Source organism: Manis pentadactyla, chromosome 10 (genome assembly GCF_030020395.1).
Source record: "Manis pentadactyla isolate mManPen7 chromosome 10, mManPen7.hap1, whole genome shotgun sequence".
Taxonomy (NCBI): domain Eukaryota; kingdom Metazoa; phylum Chordata; class Mammalia; order Pholidota; family Manidae; genus Manis; species Manis pentadactyla.
The window spans coordinates 110,052,949-110,069,082 of record NC_080028.1 but is presented as its reverse complement, the minus strand read 5'-3'; the positions used below and the strand labels follow the sequence as shown (position 1 = coordinate 110,069,082).

The window sequence follows — 16,134 nt, the reverse complement described above, 5'->3', positions numbered from 1 at the left end:
ATGCTAACAAATTGGACAATCTGGAAGAAATGGACAACTTTCTAGAAAAATACAACCTTCCAAGGCTGACCCAGGAAGAAACAGAAAATCTGAACAGGCAAATTACCAGCAACAAAACTGAATGGGTAATAAAAAAAAACTAAGAACAAAGCCCTTAGAACAGATGCCTTCACCACAGAATTTTATCAAACATTTAGTGAAGACCTAATACCCAACCTCCTTCAAGTTTTCCAAAAAGCAGAGGAGGAGAGAATACTTCCGAACTCATCCTATGAGGCCAGCATCACCCTAATACCAAAACCAGGCAAAGACACCATAAAAAAAGAACATTACAGACCAATATCCCTGATGAACATAGATGCAAAAATACTCAACAAAATATATGTAAATGGATTTCAAAAATACATAAAAAGATCATCCATCATGATTAAGCAGGATTTATTCCAGGGATGTAAGGATGGTACAACATTCAAAAATGCATCAACATCATCCACCACATCAACAAAAAGGACAAAAACCACATGATCATCTCCATAGATGCCAAAAAAACATTCGACAAAATTCAACATCCATTCATGTTAAAAACTAAAGAAAATGGGTATGGAGGGCAAGTACTTCAACATAATAAAGACCACTTATGACAAACCCACAGACAACATCATACTTAACAATGAGAAACTGAAAACTTTTCCTTTAAGATTGGGAACAAGACAAGGTTGCCCATTCTCCCCACTTTTATTCAACATAGTTCTGGAGATCCTAGCCATGGCAATCAGACAACACATAGAAATAAAAGGCATCCAGATTGGTACTTAAGAAGTTAAATTGTCACTGTTTGCAGATGACATGATATTGTACATTAAAAAACCCTAAAGAATCCACCCTAAAACTACTAGAACTAATAACTGAATTTTCAGGACACAAAATTAATATGCAGATATCTGTTGCATTCCTATATACTTAACGATGAACTAGCAGACAGAGAAATCAGGAAAATAATTCCATTCACAATTGTATCAAAAAGAATAAAATACCTAGGAATAAACCTAACGAAAGAAGTGAAAGACCTATACCCTGAAAACTACAGGACAATCATGAGAGAAATTGAAGATAACAATAAATGAAAATACATCCCATTTTCATGGGTAGGAAGAATCAATATTCTCAAAATAGCCATTTTTCCTAAAGCAATCTACAGATTCAATGCAATCCCTGTCAAAATACCAATGGCACTCTTCAATGAACTATAGCAAATAGTTCTAAAATTCATATGGAACCACAAAAGACCCCAAATAACCAAAGCAAACCTGAAAAGGAAGAGTAAAGCTAGGGGGATTACACTCCCCAACTTCAAGCTCTACTACAAAGCCACAGTAATCAAGACAATTTGGTACTGGCACAAGAGCAGACCCATAGATCACTGGAACAGAATAGAGGGCCCAGATATAAACCCAAGCACTTATGGTCCATTAATATACAATATAGGAACCATGGACATAAAATGGGGAAATGATGGCCTCTACAACAACTGGTGTTGGCAAAACTGGACAGCTACATATAACAGAATGAAACTGGATAATTGTCTACCTCCAAACACAAAAGTAAGCTCAAAATGGATCAAAGAGCTGAATGTAAGTTATGAAACCATAAAACTCTCAGAAGAAAACATAGGCAATCATCTCTTGAATATAAACATGAGCAACTTTTTCCTGAACGCATCTCCTCAGGCAAGGGAAACAAAAGCAAAAATGAACAAATGAGACTACATCAAACTAAAAACTTCTGTACAGCAAAGGACATCATCAATAGAACAAGAAGGCATCCTACAGTGTGGGAGAATATGTTTGTAAATGACATATCTAACAAGGGGTTAACATCCAAAATATATAAAGAACTCAGATGTCTCAACACCCAAAAAAGCATATAACCCTATTAAAAAATGGGTGGACTATCTGAACAGACACTTCTCCAAAGAAGAAATGCAGATAGCCAACAGGCACATGAAAAGATGCTCCACATCATTAAATATCAGGGAAATGCAAATTAAAACCACAATGAGATATCACCTCACACCAGTTAGGATGAGCAGCATTGATAAGACTAGGAACAATAAATGGTGGCAAGGATGCAAAGAAGGATGCTGGTGGAAATGTAAATTAGTTCAACCATTGTGGAAAGCAATATGGAGATTCCTCAAAAAACTAAAAATAGAAATACCATTTGACCCAGGAATTCCACTCCTAGAAATTTACCCAAAGGAAGCAAGATCTCAGATTCAAAAAGACATATGCACCCCTATGTTTAATGCAGCACTATTTTCAACAGCCAAGATATGGAAGCAACATAAATGTCCATCAGTAAATGAATGGATAAAGAAGATGTGGTACATATACACAATGGAATACTGTTCAGCCATGAATATTATTTGCAACAACATGGATGGAGCTAGAGGGTATTATGCTCAATGAAATAAGTCAGGTGGAGGAAGACATGTATCAAATGATTTCCCTCATTTGTGAAGTGTAACAACAAAGCAAAACTGAAGGAAGAAAACAGCAGCAGACTCACAGTCTCCAAGAAGGGACTAGAGGTTACCAAAGGGGAGGGGTGGGGGAGGGCAGGTGGGGAGGAAGGGAGAAGGGAACTGAGGGGTATTATAATTAGTACACATGGTGTGGTGGTCGTTATGGGGAAGACAGTGTAGCACAGACGATAAGTAGTGAGTCTATGGCATCTTACTATGTTGATGGGCAGTGATTTCAGTGGGGTATGGGGAGGACTTTATAATATGGGTGAACGTAGTAACCACAATGTTTTTCATGTGAAGCTTTCATAAGAGTGTATATCAATAATACCTTAATTTAAAAAATGTTGTTACCAGACCACCAAGCAGCTTATCCTTGATAAACAGCACATGGAAACCAGCGGGAAACGGCAGTTGACTAGTGATGAACCTTGTGGTGTTGATCCATAAGGGGTGAGTGAATGGGCGCATAACCAGCACTACAAAATGCCAGGCATGTATACAGGCCCCTTTATAGTTGGCTCGCTTTGAACAAATGCTCATTAAGTAATGTTGTATTAAGTTCCTCTACGTGAAGACACTGTGTTCAGCATTAGATTCCAGGCTGAGGCTGACACATACTCCCAGCACCGCACTGAAGCTCAGCTGAGGGAAGCTGACAACCAGCAATGGTGGTGTATTTTGGATTTTGGGAAGTGTCATCAACAGGTAACACTGAGAGACTACTGCACAGTTGCTTTTAGGTGACTTAGGAAAGGGAGTCAGGAATAACTTCCTAGATGAGGTGACACTTAAACAATTTTATGGATGTGTAGGAAATAGCCAGGCCATGTGTCTGAAAGTGGCCTAGAAAAGAAAATTATAAGTTCTTCTCCATGTCTGGATCTATGGAAGGTGAGGAAAACTTAAGAAATGCCTGCAGAATCTGCAGTGGCAGATCTCAGAGCCCAAATGCTGAGCCCAGGAACCTGGGCTTTATGTGGAGGCCACAGGGAACCACTAAGGAGCTTTAAGCAGTGGAACGACATGACAGATTGGTGAGTTTTAAAAAAAAAAACTCTCTCCCTTCAGTGTGGAGATTCTAAGGTGGGGAGGAAGAAAAGCAGATAGAACACAAAGTGAACATAATCCATTCAGGTAGTTTGCTATGAAAACTTGAGATTTCCACCGAAATCTCACAATACATTTCTTTAAGTGAGCTTAAACCTTAATTATAAACTCCACTCACACTTTTAAAACTCAGGTGGTGAATTTAATCACATAAGGTTGCATTGTATTACCTCATGTGTTTTGAAATGTGAGCTTTTCACTAAGTCAGCATGGCCATATTGCTTAGCTCAGGAAAACATGTCAATCTTTATGCTCCTCAAAACTGCCATTAACACGCATGGCATCATATTTTTCTAGGTGACGTGAAATTAAATCATGACTCTTCGCAATGTATTCTAATCAGCTACTCCATTAACTGTTCTCAAATGGTAATCAACTTGGCTCCAAATGAACAGTTACATATTCAGTGTGCTCTATGAATTCTATGAATGCATTTACCACTATGAGTTATAATTATATTACTTTCAGAAGTCATTTTCAGCAATTGAACAAACTAAGAAAAAGTCTAAGATTCTTGTGTGACAGCGCAATTAAACAGTATGAACTCCAAGACTCCACTTCACATTCTAAAATTTCGTTATGATGTATTTTCTGAGAAAATATATTTTGGGGACAAATACAGACATTAGTCAGGGTAAGGCTTCATAACTTTAAATTATGGACCACCAAGCAAAACTATCAGATAATACATTCCATTTTGTTATTTGCCATATTAATACATTTCCCTAACAGATAAAAATCCTCTTTTTTAACAGGGAGACAGATAGCAATGTCTGCAGCAGAAAGACTGCTTGGGAAAAGACAACTAATATTTACACAACACCTACTATGTGCCCGGCTCTGAGCTACAGACTTTATGTATTTTGACCTGTGTCCTCTGTTTCATCCTGCAAACTTGATAAAAGAACCCATCTTCTAATCAGAATCCTTCAATTTCAGGTAGGTAGGTAGTTATAAAAGGGACTACAGGGATGTTTCAATTGTCCAATACTGCATAACATGCCACTCCCAAAACTTCAGGAGCTTAAAATAACAACCATCTGTTATCTTCCATGATTCTGTGGGTTGACCCAGACGTTCTGCTCTGTGGTGCCGGCTTGGACACTTGGTTGGCTGGAAGATCTACACTAGCCTCATTCACATGACAGGTGGCTGGTGTCAGTGCTGGCTGGGAGCTCCCCTGGGAGTACTGGCCAGAGGCCTTCTTCTCTGCAGAGGTCTCTTGTAGAGAAAGCAAAGTTTCCTATGGTCAGGATTCTCTCCTGGCCCTGGTTGGCTTGCTCACTACACATGTGTAGGCAATGCATTGCTGTTGACTCTCCACCTGGTGCTCTGGGCAACAGTGGCATGGCTGCTGGAGATCAGAGACTGGAGTGGTGGCAGTGCCAAGGACAGAGACTGAGACGGCTGTGGGTTAGAGAGGCCCAGAGGCAGAGACCGGCTTGCTGCATGCAGACTCGCTCTGAGTGGATGGGATAATAGTGACTGACCTGCCACCATGGAATAAAGTTGGGTATAACCCTTTCACCCCAAGAATGTTCCATTGTCATTTTTTGGTCTCATTGAATCCATAGTGAACTTGCCTGGCGCAGAAACCCATTGGCAAGACACCTCTCTACATGGTTGCTTGGATGCCCTCCAGTGTAGCAACAGGGTTCCAAGAAGAAACATTCTAATAGCTAGTGTTCCAAGAGTGTAAGCCCAACTGGCAAACACGTTGTTGTAGGTAGAATAATGCCCTGCACCAAAGATATCCATGCTGCAATACTTGAAACCTGTGAATAGGTTATCTTGCAAGCAAAAGAGATTACAGGTATGATTAAATTAAGGTGAGAGGGGAAGATTAGTCTGGATTATCCAAGAGGGACCAATATAATTACAAGAGTCCTTTTAAGAGGGTAGCGGGAGTAAGAGATTTGGAGAGGTTACCTGATGGCTTTGCAAATGGAGAAAGGGGCCCTGAACCAAGGAATACAGGCAGCTTGGGAGCTGGACGAGGCAAGGAAACTGATATTCCCCAAGAGCTTCCAGAAGGAATGTGGCTGTAGAGAAAATAGAATGTCCACGGCGGGGATCCTCTCCTGAGCCTCATCTGCTTGCCCACTGTGCACAGACGAAGCTCGCTGGCATGGGCTTACACATGTGTGCAATAAGTTATTACGCACTCTATAGAAAGAGCTCTGCCCAGGGCTCTGGTTTGCGAGGAGGTGGAGAGGCCAGGAGGCAGAGACCCTTGCTGTATTCAGACTTGTCCTGAGGCAGATGAGATTCTAGTGCTGACCTGCCACCATGAAAATAAAGCTGGGTATAAATGATTTTACTGCCAAAAACTTTCCTTTGTCATTTTCAGTCTCACTGAATCCAGAGTGAACTTGTCTAGGGCTGAAACCCTCAGGTGAGGCAGTAGTCCTGCTGACACATCCGACTTACAGAGCTGTAAGGTAAGTTTGTTTTGTTTCAAACCAAATTTCTGTTAAACATAGTTGTGTAATTTGTTAGAACAGCAATAGGAAACAAATGATATTTTTGCAATAATCACATAAGCTGCCTTCCTTGACAGTGAAGGAGAACAATCTGAAGATCAATTGATTTAAAATGATCTCATGACATCACATTGGACTGAGTACTACTGTGGTGGCTGCCTCTTCACATCCCTCTTTACTATCCAAAGAGCCAGACTTTTTGCCTCTGTTCTGAATCTACTAGTGGCTTCTTCATTGCCAAATGCAATGTAATTAGAGCATTTGGAGGGCATTGTGATTATGCTATGTTTTAAACATGTGTCTCTTAATTACAGACACATAGAGACTTAGAGAGGTAGATAGATGCAACAAATGTACTTTGTAAGAAGTCTAAATACCTTGCTGATTTCATTTCAAAATATTAATTTTTAAAATATTGTATTGGAGATCAAGGACAAACTTGAGCCGTAAGAATTAGATTAAGGAATGTTGAGATATCCTCAATTAGTGGGGAGAACTTTATCTCAACAATTTTTGTTAACTGCTACTCAAGTAGGAGAGAAATATATGAATGAGCTGGTGAAAGAAGAGGGCAGTTTATACTCACTGAAACCTTCTTATCTGTGATGCACATCTAAATTCTGTTTCCCAGAGAAAATTTCAGAGTACCACCACCCATGATAGAGATGGCCTGGGGAATATTAGAACCACCGACAAAGAAGTAAGTTTGGAAACTTCTAGTCTAACTTAACAGAGTGAGGTGGAAGGGAGCCTCCTTCTGGTCAATTAAATACAGGAGAATTTTGTTTGTTGCTGAAAATTCTTTGCCTGTTTTACAGCTGAAATTGCAACCAGCTTGTCTTAGTGAAAAAGATTCTGCACTATTAATACAAGAGAGCAGAGGAAATAATCACTCTGAACTACCACAGCAGAGATGTGCACAAACATACACACACTTGAAAGTAAAGGAAGTTCTGCACTGTCTTAATTACTGGATTATCATTGTACACAACAGTAAATTCCAAGGAGGACACAGCCTACACATGAAGTATGTTTAAATTATTGGGGAGATTTTGGACAATTCCTATAAGCTAAATATCTTGAAAGTATAATTTTTAAATGAGCTTTTTTTGGTTAAAAATATTCATTAATTTAATGTAGTCTAGAAGTAGACTTCTAAAATATTGCATAATATGGAATGCTTCATGATTTGCATGTCATCCTTGCACAAGGATCATGGTAATCTTTAATGTATTGCTCCAATTTTAGCATATGTGCTGCCAAAGCAAACCCTAGACTTCTATTATTTATTATAATAAATATACTGTGGAAACATAAATCTTGACTCATGTGTCTTAATTTACAAATACTTCAGTTTGATTAATGGAGTCATTTTTCTGTCCGATATATTTAATTACATCCATAGCTGAATCCCTGTGAGCTCATTCAGGAAATATCCTTCCAAGAGAGCATTTGGCACACAGTAGGCAGTCAATAAATATTGAAAATAATAAACATGTATTTTATCAAGGCACACCTAGTATAGATTTTCAACCACGTGTAAACTCTTCAATTGCAATGTTAACAGTCCAGCTAGTTTCTCATCCAACATACCTGAGAGTAGCTTTCTTTTCTATTAATTGAAATGCATTATGGAAGAGACATTAATTAGTATTAATCAAGGTAACCTTGAAAGTAAGGCAGTGCTATTGCCCATAGGCTGAGACCATATAATCATTATTTTAGAGTCAATGCATTCCTTGTTCTCTCAGTTGATGCTGATAATTGATTGCATGTCATAATGCAGCAATAATCACTTATCAAGAAGAAGCAGGGTGGGTGGGGCTCAGGTGCATCCTTTCACATAATCTAGGAAGGTTTTCTAAATTCTCATTCACACATATCAAATGGTGTGCTCCTGTACTAGGCACCATGTTGGGCACTGAGTATCCAGAAGTGAAAAAAACTGTGGTTCTGGTACTCAAGAAATTTATAATCTGGGAGACATCAATTTAAACTTAGAAGTGCAACCAAGTATTATAAGTGCTGAGATACAAAGAATGCAAATGCAAATGAGGAAGTTGTCTGTTCAGTTAGGTCCAGAGGAGAAAACATGGAAAAACTTCTTTTACTACCCCTGAGAACATCAGTTCCCTGTTGTAAAGTCATTTGAATGTCTCTATCTTCTTTTGAGAGCTGTAGGAAATGTTCGGGAATATTGAATGCAGGAAAACATTGAGCACATATCCAGGACACATCAAGAAGGGTTCACAATCAAAACACTGTTTGCAATAGCCTGTTCCTTAACCATCAGGCATACACCTTCAGATGCCAAGAACAAATACCAGAATGTAACTTCCTATAGACTGCCACACATGGGCACACCTATACACACATGGCCACTGCCTTACACGGAAGGGACTTTCTCACTCTGGTCTTCATTCACCAGCCTTAGGAATAATCAAGGGCTTGGGTCCCTGACTCACCAAGGACAAAGCCCCCAACCTTTTCTCCAGCCAGTTCTCCAAAGAGATTTGCATGTCCAGTGTTAATAGGATTCCTGGACTTATACTCCAAAGTCCCACATTATATGAGTTCAAGGGGTCAAGGAGCTCCCTCTCTCACCACCGCCTCCCTGAAAGCATCCCACTCAGCTGTGACCATCACCAGGTGGGCATGTCATCCCCAACAAGGATTATGTCTCCTTCCTTGGTGCCCACCAAGCTCCTACTGCAGTGCCTCACAGGCAGCTCATTGGATGACTGATAACAGTGATGATGGTAACTACAAACACAGAAACTCTCCAAGGAAGACCAGAATTGTAAAGTCCCAAGATTTTGCCACGTGATAGAAGTTCTGTAAAAAGTGTGGGCAGGATAGCCTATTAAATACATTCTATGCATTTTATGTACCCATTCTCTCTTCCTGATAGTACCATTAATAACAAGAAAGGTTGACATGTGTGTTCTTTATTTTTGCTGCCCATGAAAAAATACAGAGGGCAACTATTGGTGCCAAATAAGGTATTTGCTGCTTAACATAAGTCACCACATGGAGCAGGTTCTACCTGAGGCCTGCCTGGGTGAATTCCAAGTCATTGTGAGACCTTATGTCCAATTTATCCAGAGACCTGATTTTCCAAGTAATGTCCCAAGGTGCTGCCAGGTCTGTGTTAGTAGAACCAGGAACAAGAGCCCGAACCTGTCCAGTGGGCAGAGGGACACGCTTGATCTTACTGGGAGGACATGTTGCTTGCACCCCCTTCTGCATTCCCAAACCTCCTATTTGTTGCAAGGGTATTTATTTGAAAAATTAAGAGACAAAGGGCTTGTTTCCTTTAAGAAAATAAAGGAACAAGCTCAGCAATTTATGGAAAGTTTTATGCAACTCCTGGGCCAGCGGTTTAATTTTACATATGTCCTCATAAATGTAACTGCTGTGCTTTATGTGGGGATCATCTTGTAAACTAAATGTGCTGGCAGAGGAAATCGGTTGGCAGCACCCAGAGCATTAGGCAGATCGGCAGCCAGGGCAAACACTCGAATGTGCTCCTCCACAGCTTCAGTGCTGACCCGGAAGTAGGGCTCTTGTTCCAGCACTCCCCTCTCAAGTGACTGGCTCTTCTGCTGGCCAGTTACCTTCCGGGTGAACTTCAGTATCAAGAAGGAGAAGCTGGAAGTAACCACGGCACTTATTCCAGTGACACTTTGTTGAAAAATATCTAAATTAGTAATTAGTCTCTCAGGTCTCACGTGCTCTTAAGCAGTGGTAAATTAAGTAAAAACAAACAAACCAGAGAAATTTTCTGAGACATGTGGGTGTGCATGCGTGAGCACATGCAGTTTCACATGCTTTGTTTCTGAGTGACCAAGACCTACACATGGCAGTGGGACCTCCAGGAACTTGGAGTCCTGTGGGTTTCCTTCAACCCTCCTGGGGATTGGAATCCAGCCGTGCAGACATACAATTCCCAGCTGAAGTGTGCTGTTATGATGCAAACTGGTGGTGTCACTAAATGGACTCACGATGGCCTCTTCGTTTTTTGTGAACAGTCATAGACCCTGGGATTCCCCGATGTGATTACTGAAGGATCATGATAGGACTTAACAGCTACAGCAGTCATTCGTGACTAGGACTTACCAGATGACATTGTAGCAGGCATAGTGCCTCTAAGTCCTTTCTCATACTGCTGAAATCTTGTAGGATACATTCTTATCCCTACTTCACAGATCAGGAAACTGAACCTCTGAGAAGTTAAAAAGTGGGAAAAATTACATGGGAACCTAAACTAGTCTGACCCCAAGTTCAAGCTCTTCCAATATACACTCAGCCACTGACCATATATATCTCTATGATGACAGTGAGCACCCAGCCTTCTTCACTAAGAAACCCTGACTTTCTTGGCAGTTAGTACTCTTGAAAGGACACAGGAGGGGACTAAAGATGGTGACATGAGAGGTGAAGCAGAAACCTCCTCCCAAAACCACATATAATATGAAAAAATAACAAATACATCAAATCCTGAAAGAGCAACAGGAAAGGAGGCTGCAGCAGACTACACCTGGGGAAACAAGCAGACCTGAAGGAAAAGGGTAACATACCAAAGCTGTGATACAGAAGGACCCAAGCCCTTCCCCACCCCAGATCACCAGAAGGAAGAAGAGAAATGGAGTGGAGAGGGGGTGGAGGCTTGACCTGCTGAACCCAACCCTGAAGATCTGCTCTGGGAGCATGAACCTACATTACATGGTGCTCTGGTGATTAGTGGAGTTGGAAGGCTAAGAAAGGTGGAATACTTGGAGAGACTGAGATTCCAGCCACTTGTGGAAAATAGGGATTCACATCCAGCCACTCTGGGACAAAAGAAAAGTGGACAGTCTGAGAGACTTGCTAACAGTGAGAGGGCTGCTACAGGGCTAAGGATTGCACAGTGCTTGCTACTCAGGAGAAAGGACAGGTGGACAAAATTGTCTGGGCACACTCTGCTCAGCAGATTGGGAACTTTTAGGAGCTTCAGACACTCCATCCCCCTGGCTGGCTACACAGCTCTAAGGCCCCCCAACATGATACACAGATTGCTGTGCCTTCCTCTTGGCCAGAAATGGCTCTCCTCACCATTGCACCAGGCCAGCCAGAGGGTGGTCCCACCTGTGATCAAGTGCAAAGCACAGAGACTTCTCCCTGCATGCTTGGCCCACTGGCCATGGCAGTGGATACAGCCACTGCAGCTAGGAAGCAGGAATGACCTTTACCCTCCCAACAGGCACCAGCACCACACCCCTGTGACTCCCACAATTGCTCTAGGGGCTGAGCAGCTCCAGAGAGTAGAGCTTCTGAGCAATAGAGGGGGCCACTTACAAATATGAAATGTCAAAGGAACCTGGTTCAAACACAAATCCCACAAACACCAGAAAAAGGCCAGGTGAAACTGAACTCATCAATCTTCCTGAAAGAGTCAAAATAAAAATCATAAACATGGTCATGGAGGTACAGAAAAATATTCAAGAACTCATGGATGAATGCAGGAATGAGATACAAAGTTGAAGAATTCAGTATATGAAATGAAACATACAATGAAGGGATTTAAAAGCAGATGAGATGAAGAACAGGAGATGGTAAATGAAATAGAAACTAGAGAACAGGAATACAAAGAAGCTGAGGCACAGAGAGAAAAAAGGATCTCTAGGAATGGAAGAATAAGAAGAGAACTGTGTGACCAATCCAAACGGAACACTATTCACATTATAGGGGTACAAGAAGAAGAATAGAAAGAAAAATGAATAGAAAGTGTCTTTGAAGAAATAATTGCTGAAAACCTCCACAATCTTGGGAAGGAGATCATTTCTCAGGCCATGGAGGTGCACAGATCTCCCAACACAAGGGACCCAAGGAAGACAACACCAAGACATATAATAATTAAAATGGCAAAGATCAAGGATAAGGACAGAGTATTAAAAGCAGCCAGAGAGAGAAAAAAGATCCCCTAAAAGGAAAATCCATCAGGCTATCATCAGACTTTTCAGCAGAAACCTTACAGGCCAGAAGGGAGTGGCATGATATATTTAATGCAATGAAGCAGAAGAACCTTGAACCAAGAATACTCTACCCAGCAAGATTATCATTTAAATTTGAAAGAAGGATTAAACAATTTCCTGATAAGACAATCTGAGAGAATTTACCTCCCACAAACCATCTCTACAGTGTATTATGCAGGGACAGCTATAGATGGAAGTGTTCCTAAGGCTGAATAGCTATCACCAGAAGAAATAAAACCATAGTAAAGAAAGTAGAACAATTAATTATTAAGCAGATACAAAATCGAACCAACCATCCCCAAAGTCAGTCAAGGGATAAAGAGTACAGAATATGATACCTAATATACAAAGAATGGAGGAGGGAGGGGAAAAAAAGAACCTTTAGATTGTGTTTGTAATAGTATACTAAGTGAGTTAAATTAGACTCTTAGATAGTAAGGAAGTTACCCGTGAACCTTTGGTAACCAGAAATCTGAAACCTGAAATGGCAATAAGTACAAACCTATTGATAATCACCCTAAATGTAAATAGTCTGAATGTACCAATCAAAAGAGACAGAGTCACAGAATGGATAAAAAAACAAGACCCATCTATATGCTGCCTAAAAGAGACTCACTTCAAACCCAAAGACATATACAGACTAAAAGTGAAGGGATGGGAAAAGATATTTCATGCAACTAATATGGAGAAAAAAGCAAGAGTTGCAGTACTCATATCAGACAAAATAGACTTCAAAACAAAAAAAGTCACAAGAGAAAAAGAAGGACATTACATAATGATAAAGGGGTCAGTTCAACAAAAGGATATAACCATTATAAATATCTATGCACCCAACACAGAAGACCTATGTATGTGAAACAAATACTAACAGAATTAAAGGGGGAAACAGAAAGCAATGCATTCATTTTAGAAGACTTCATCAATCACTACAAAGGACAGATCAACCAGGCAGAAAATAATGAGACAGAGGCACTGAACAACACACTAGAACAGATGGACTTAACAGACATCTACAGAACACTCCACCCAAAAGCAACAGGATACACATTCTTCTCAGGTGTACGTGGAACATTTTCAAGAATAGATTTTATTCTAGGCCACAAAAATAGCACCAGTAAATTCAAAGAGATTGAAATTGTACCAACCAGCTTTTCAGACCACAAAGGTATGAAACTAGAAATAAATTATGGAAAGAAAACAAAAAGATCCACAAACGCAGAGAGGCTTAACAACATGCTCCTAAATAAACAATGGATCAATGACCAAATAAAAAAGAGATCAAGCAATATGTGAAGACAAATGACAACAATAACTCAACACTGCAAAATCTATGGGATGCAGAGAAAGCTGTGCTAAGAGGGAGGTATACTGCAATACTGGCTTACCTTAGGAAAGAAGAACAATCCCAAATGAACAGTCTAAACTCACAATTAATGAAAATAGAAAAAGAAGGACAAATGAGGCCCAAAGTCAGTAGAAGGAGGGACATAATAAAGATCAGAGCAGAAATAAATAAAATCAAGAAGAATAAAACAATAGAAAGAATCAGTGAAATCAGGAGCTGGTTCTTGGAGAAAATAAAAAACTAGATAAACCCCTAGCCAGACTTATCAAGGAAAAAAAGAGAATCAGAAATGAGAAAGGAAAAATCACTATGGACACCACAGAAATACAAAGAATTATTAGAGAATACTATGAAAAATTATATGCTAACAAACTGGACAATCTAGAAGAAACAGACAACTTTCTAGAAAAATACAACCTTCCAAGGCTGACCAGGAATAAACAGAAAATCTGAACAGGCAAATTACCAGCAACAAAACTAAATGGGTAATAATAAAAACTACCTAAGAACAAAATTCCTTGACCAGATACCTGCACTGCTGAATTTAATCAAACAGTTAGTGAAGATCTAATAACCATCCTCCTAAAGTTTTCCAAAAAGTACAAGAGGAGAGAATACTTCCAAACTCATTTGATGAGGCTAGCATCACTCTAATACCAAAATCAGGCAAACACACCACAAAAAGGAAAATTACAGACCAATTCCTTGATGAACATAGATACAAAAATACTCAGCAAAATATTAGGAAATTGAATTAAAAAGTACATCAAAAAGATCAAGACACTCATGAGAGAAATTAAAGAAGACACCAATAAATGGGAATACATCCTGTACTCATGGGTAGGAAGAATTCATATAGTCAAAATTGCCATCCTGCCTAAAGCAATCTACAAATTTAATGCAATCCCTATCAAAATACCAACATCATTCTTCAATGAACTAGAGCAAATAGTCCTAAAATTCCTATAGAACCACAAAAGTCCCCAAATAGCCAAAGCAATCCTGAGAAGGAAGAATAAAGCTGGGGGGATTATGCTTCCCGACTTCAAGATCTACTACAAAGCCACAGTAATCAAGACAGTTTGGTACTGGCACAAGAACAGACCCATAGATCAATGGAACAGAATAGAGGGCCCAGATATAAACCCAAGCACTTAGGGTCAATTAATATTCGATAAAGGAACCATGGACATAAAATAGGGAAATGACAGCCTCTACAACAACTGGTGTTGGCAAAACTGGACAGCTGCATGTAACAAAATGAAACTAGATAATTGTCTAACTCCATACACAAAAGTAAACTTGAAATGGATCAAAGAACTGAATGTAAGTCATGAAACCATAAAGCTCTTAGAAGAAAACACATGTAAAGATCTCTTGAATATAAACATGAGTGATTTTTTTCCTGAATGCATCTTCTCAGGCAAGGGAAACAAAAGCAAAAATGAACAAATGGGACTACATCAAATTAAAAAGCTTCTGTACAGCAAAGAACACCATCAGCAGAACAAAACGGATCCTACAGTATGGGGGAATATATTTGTAAACTACTTATCTGATAAGGGGTTAACATCCAAAATATATAAAGAACTCACATGCCTCAATACCCCAAAATCAAAATAACCCTATTAAGAAATGGATGGAGTATCTGAACAGACACTTCTCCAAAGAAGAAATTAAAATGGCCAACAGGCACCTGAAAAGATGCTCCACATCACTAATCATCAGGGAAATGTAAATTAAAATCACAATGAGATTATCACCTCACATCAGTTAGGATGGCCAACATTCAAAAGACAAACAACAACAAATGTTAGCGAGGATGTGGAGAAAGGGGAACCCTCCTACACTGCTGGTGGGAATGTAAATTAGCTCAACCATTGTGGAAAGCAGTATGGAGTTTCCACAAAATGCTGAAAATGGAAATATCATTTTACCTGGGAAATTCACTCCTAGAAATTTACCCAAAGAAAACAAGTTCTCAGATTCAAAAAGATATATGCAACCCTATGTTTAGCACAGCACTATTTACAATAGCCAAAATGTGGAAGCAGTCTAAGTGTCCATCAGTAGATGAATGGATAAAGAAGACGTGGTACATATACACAGTGGAATACTGTTCAGCCATGAGAAAAAAACAAATCCTACCATTTGCAACAACATGGATGGAGCTAGAGGGTATTATACTCAGTGAGATAAGCCAGGCAGAGAAAACAAATACCAAATGATTTCCCTCACTTGTGGAATATAACAACAAAGCAAAACTGAAGGAACAAAACAGCAGCAGACACACAGACTCCAAGAAGGGACTGGTGGTTACCAAAGGGGAGGGGTGGGGAATGGTGGCTGGTGAGGGAGGGAGAAAGGGATTGAGGGGTATTATGATTAGTACACATGGTGTGGGGGGGTCGTGGGGAAGACAGTGTAGCACAGAGAAGACAAGTAGTGACTCTGTGACATCTTACTACACTGATGCACAGTGACTGCAATGGGGTGGGGGGGACTGGATAATATGGGTGAATGTAGTAACCACATTGTTTTTCATGTGAAACCTTCATAAGAGTGTATATCAATGATACCTTAATAAAAAATAAAAATAAAAAAAAATACTCTTGAGAGACAAGAGCTAAATTTATGGTTTCCCAGCTAAAAGTAGAC

General features: G+C 39.8%; 1 non-coding gene across 1 annotated transcript; it reads right to left on the bottom strand.

The window, feature by feature from the left end:
* Nucleotides 1-7,283: 7,283 nt before the first annotated feature.
* Nucleotides 7,284-7,385, bottom strand: LOC118908117 (U6 spliceosomal RNA). The gene has a single exon (XR_005023068.1). It is a non-coding gene; the product is annotated as a U6 spliceosomal RNA (small nuclear RNA).
* Between the last annotated feature and the right edge of the window lie 8,749 nt (nt 7,386-16,134).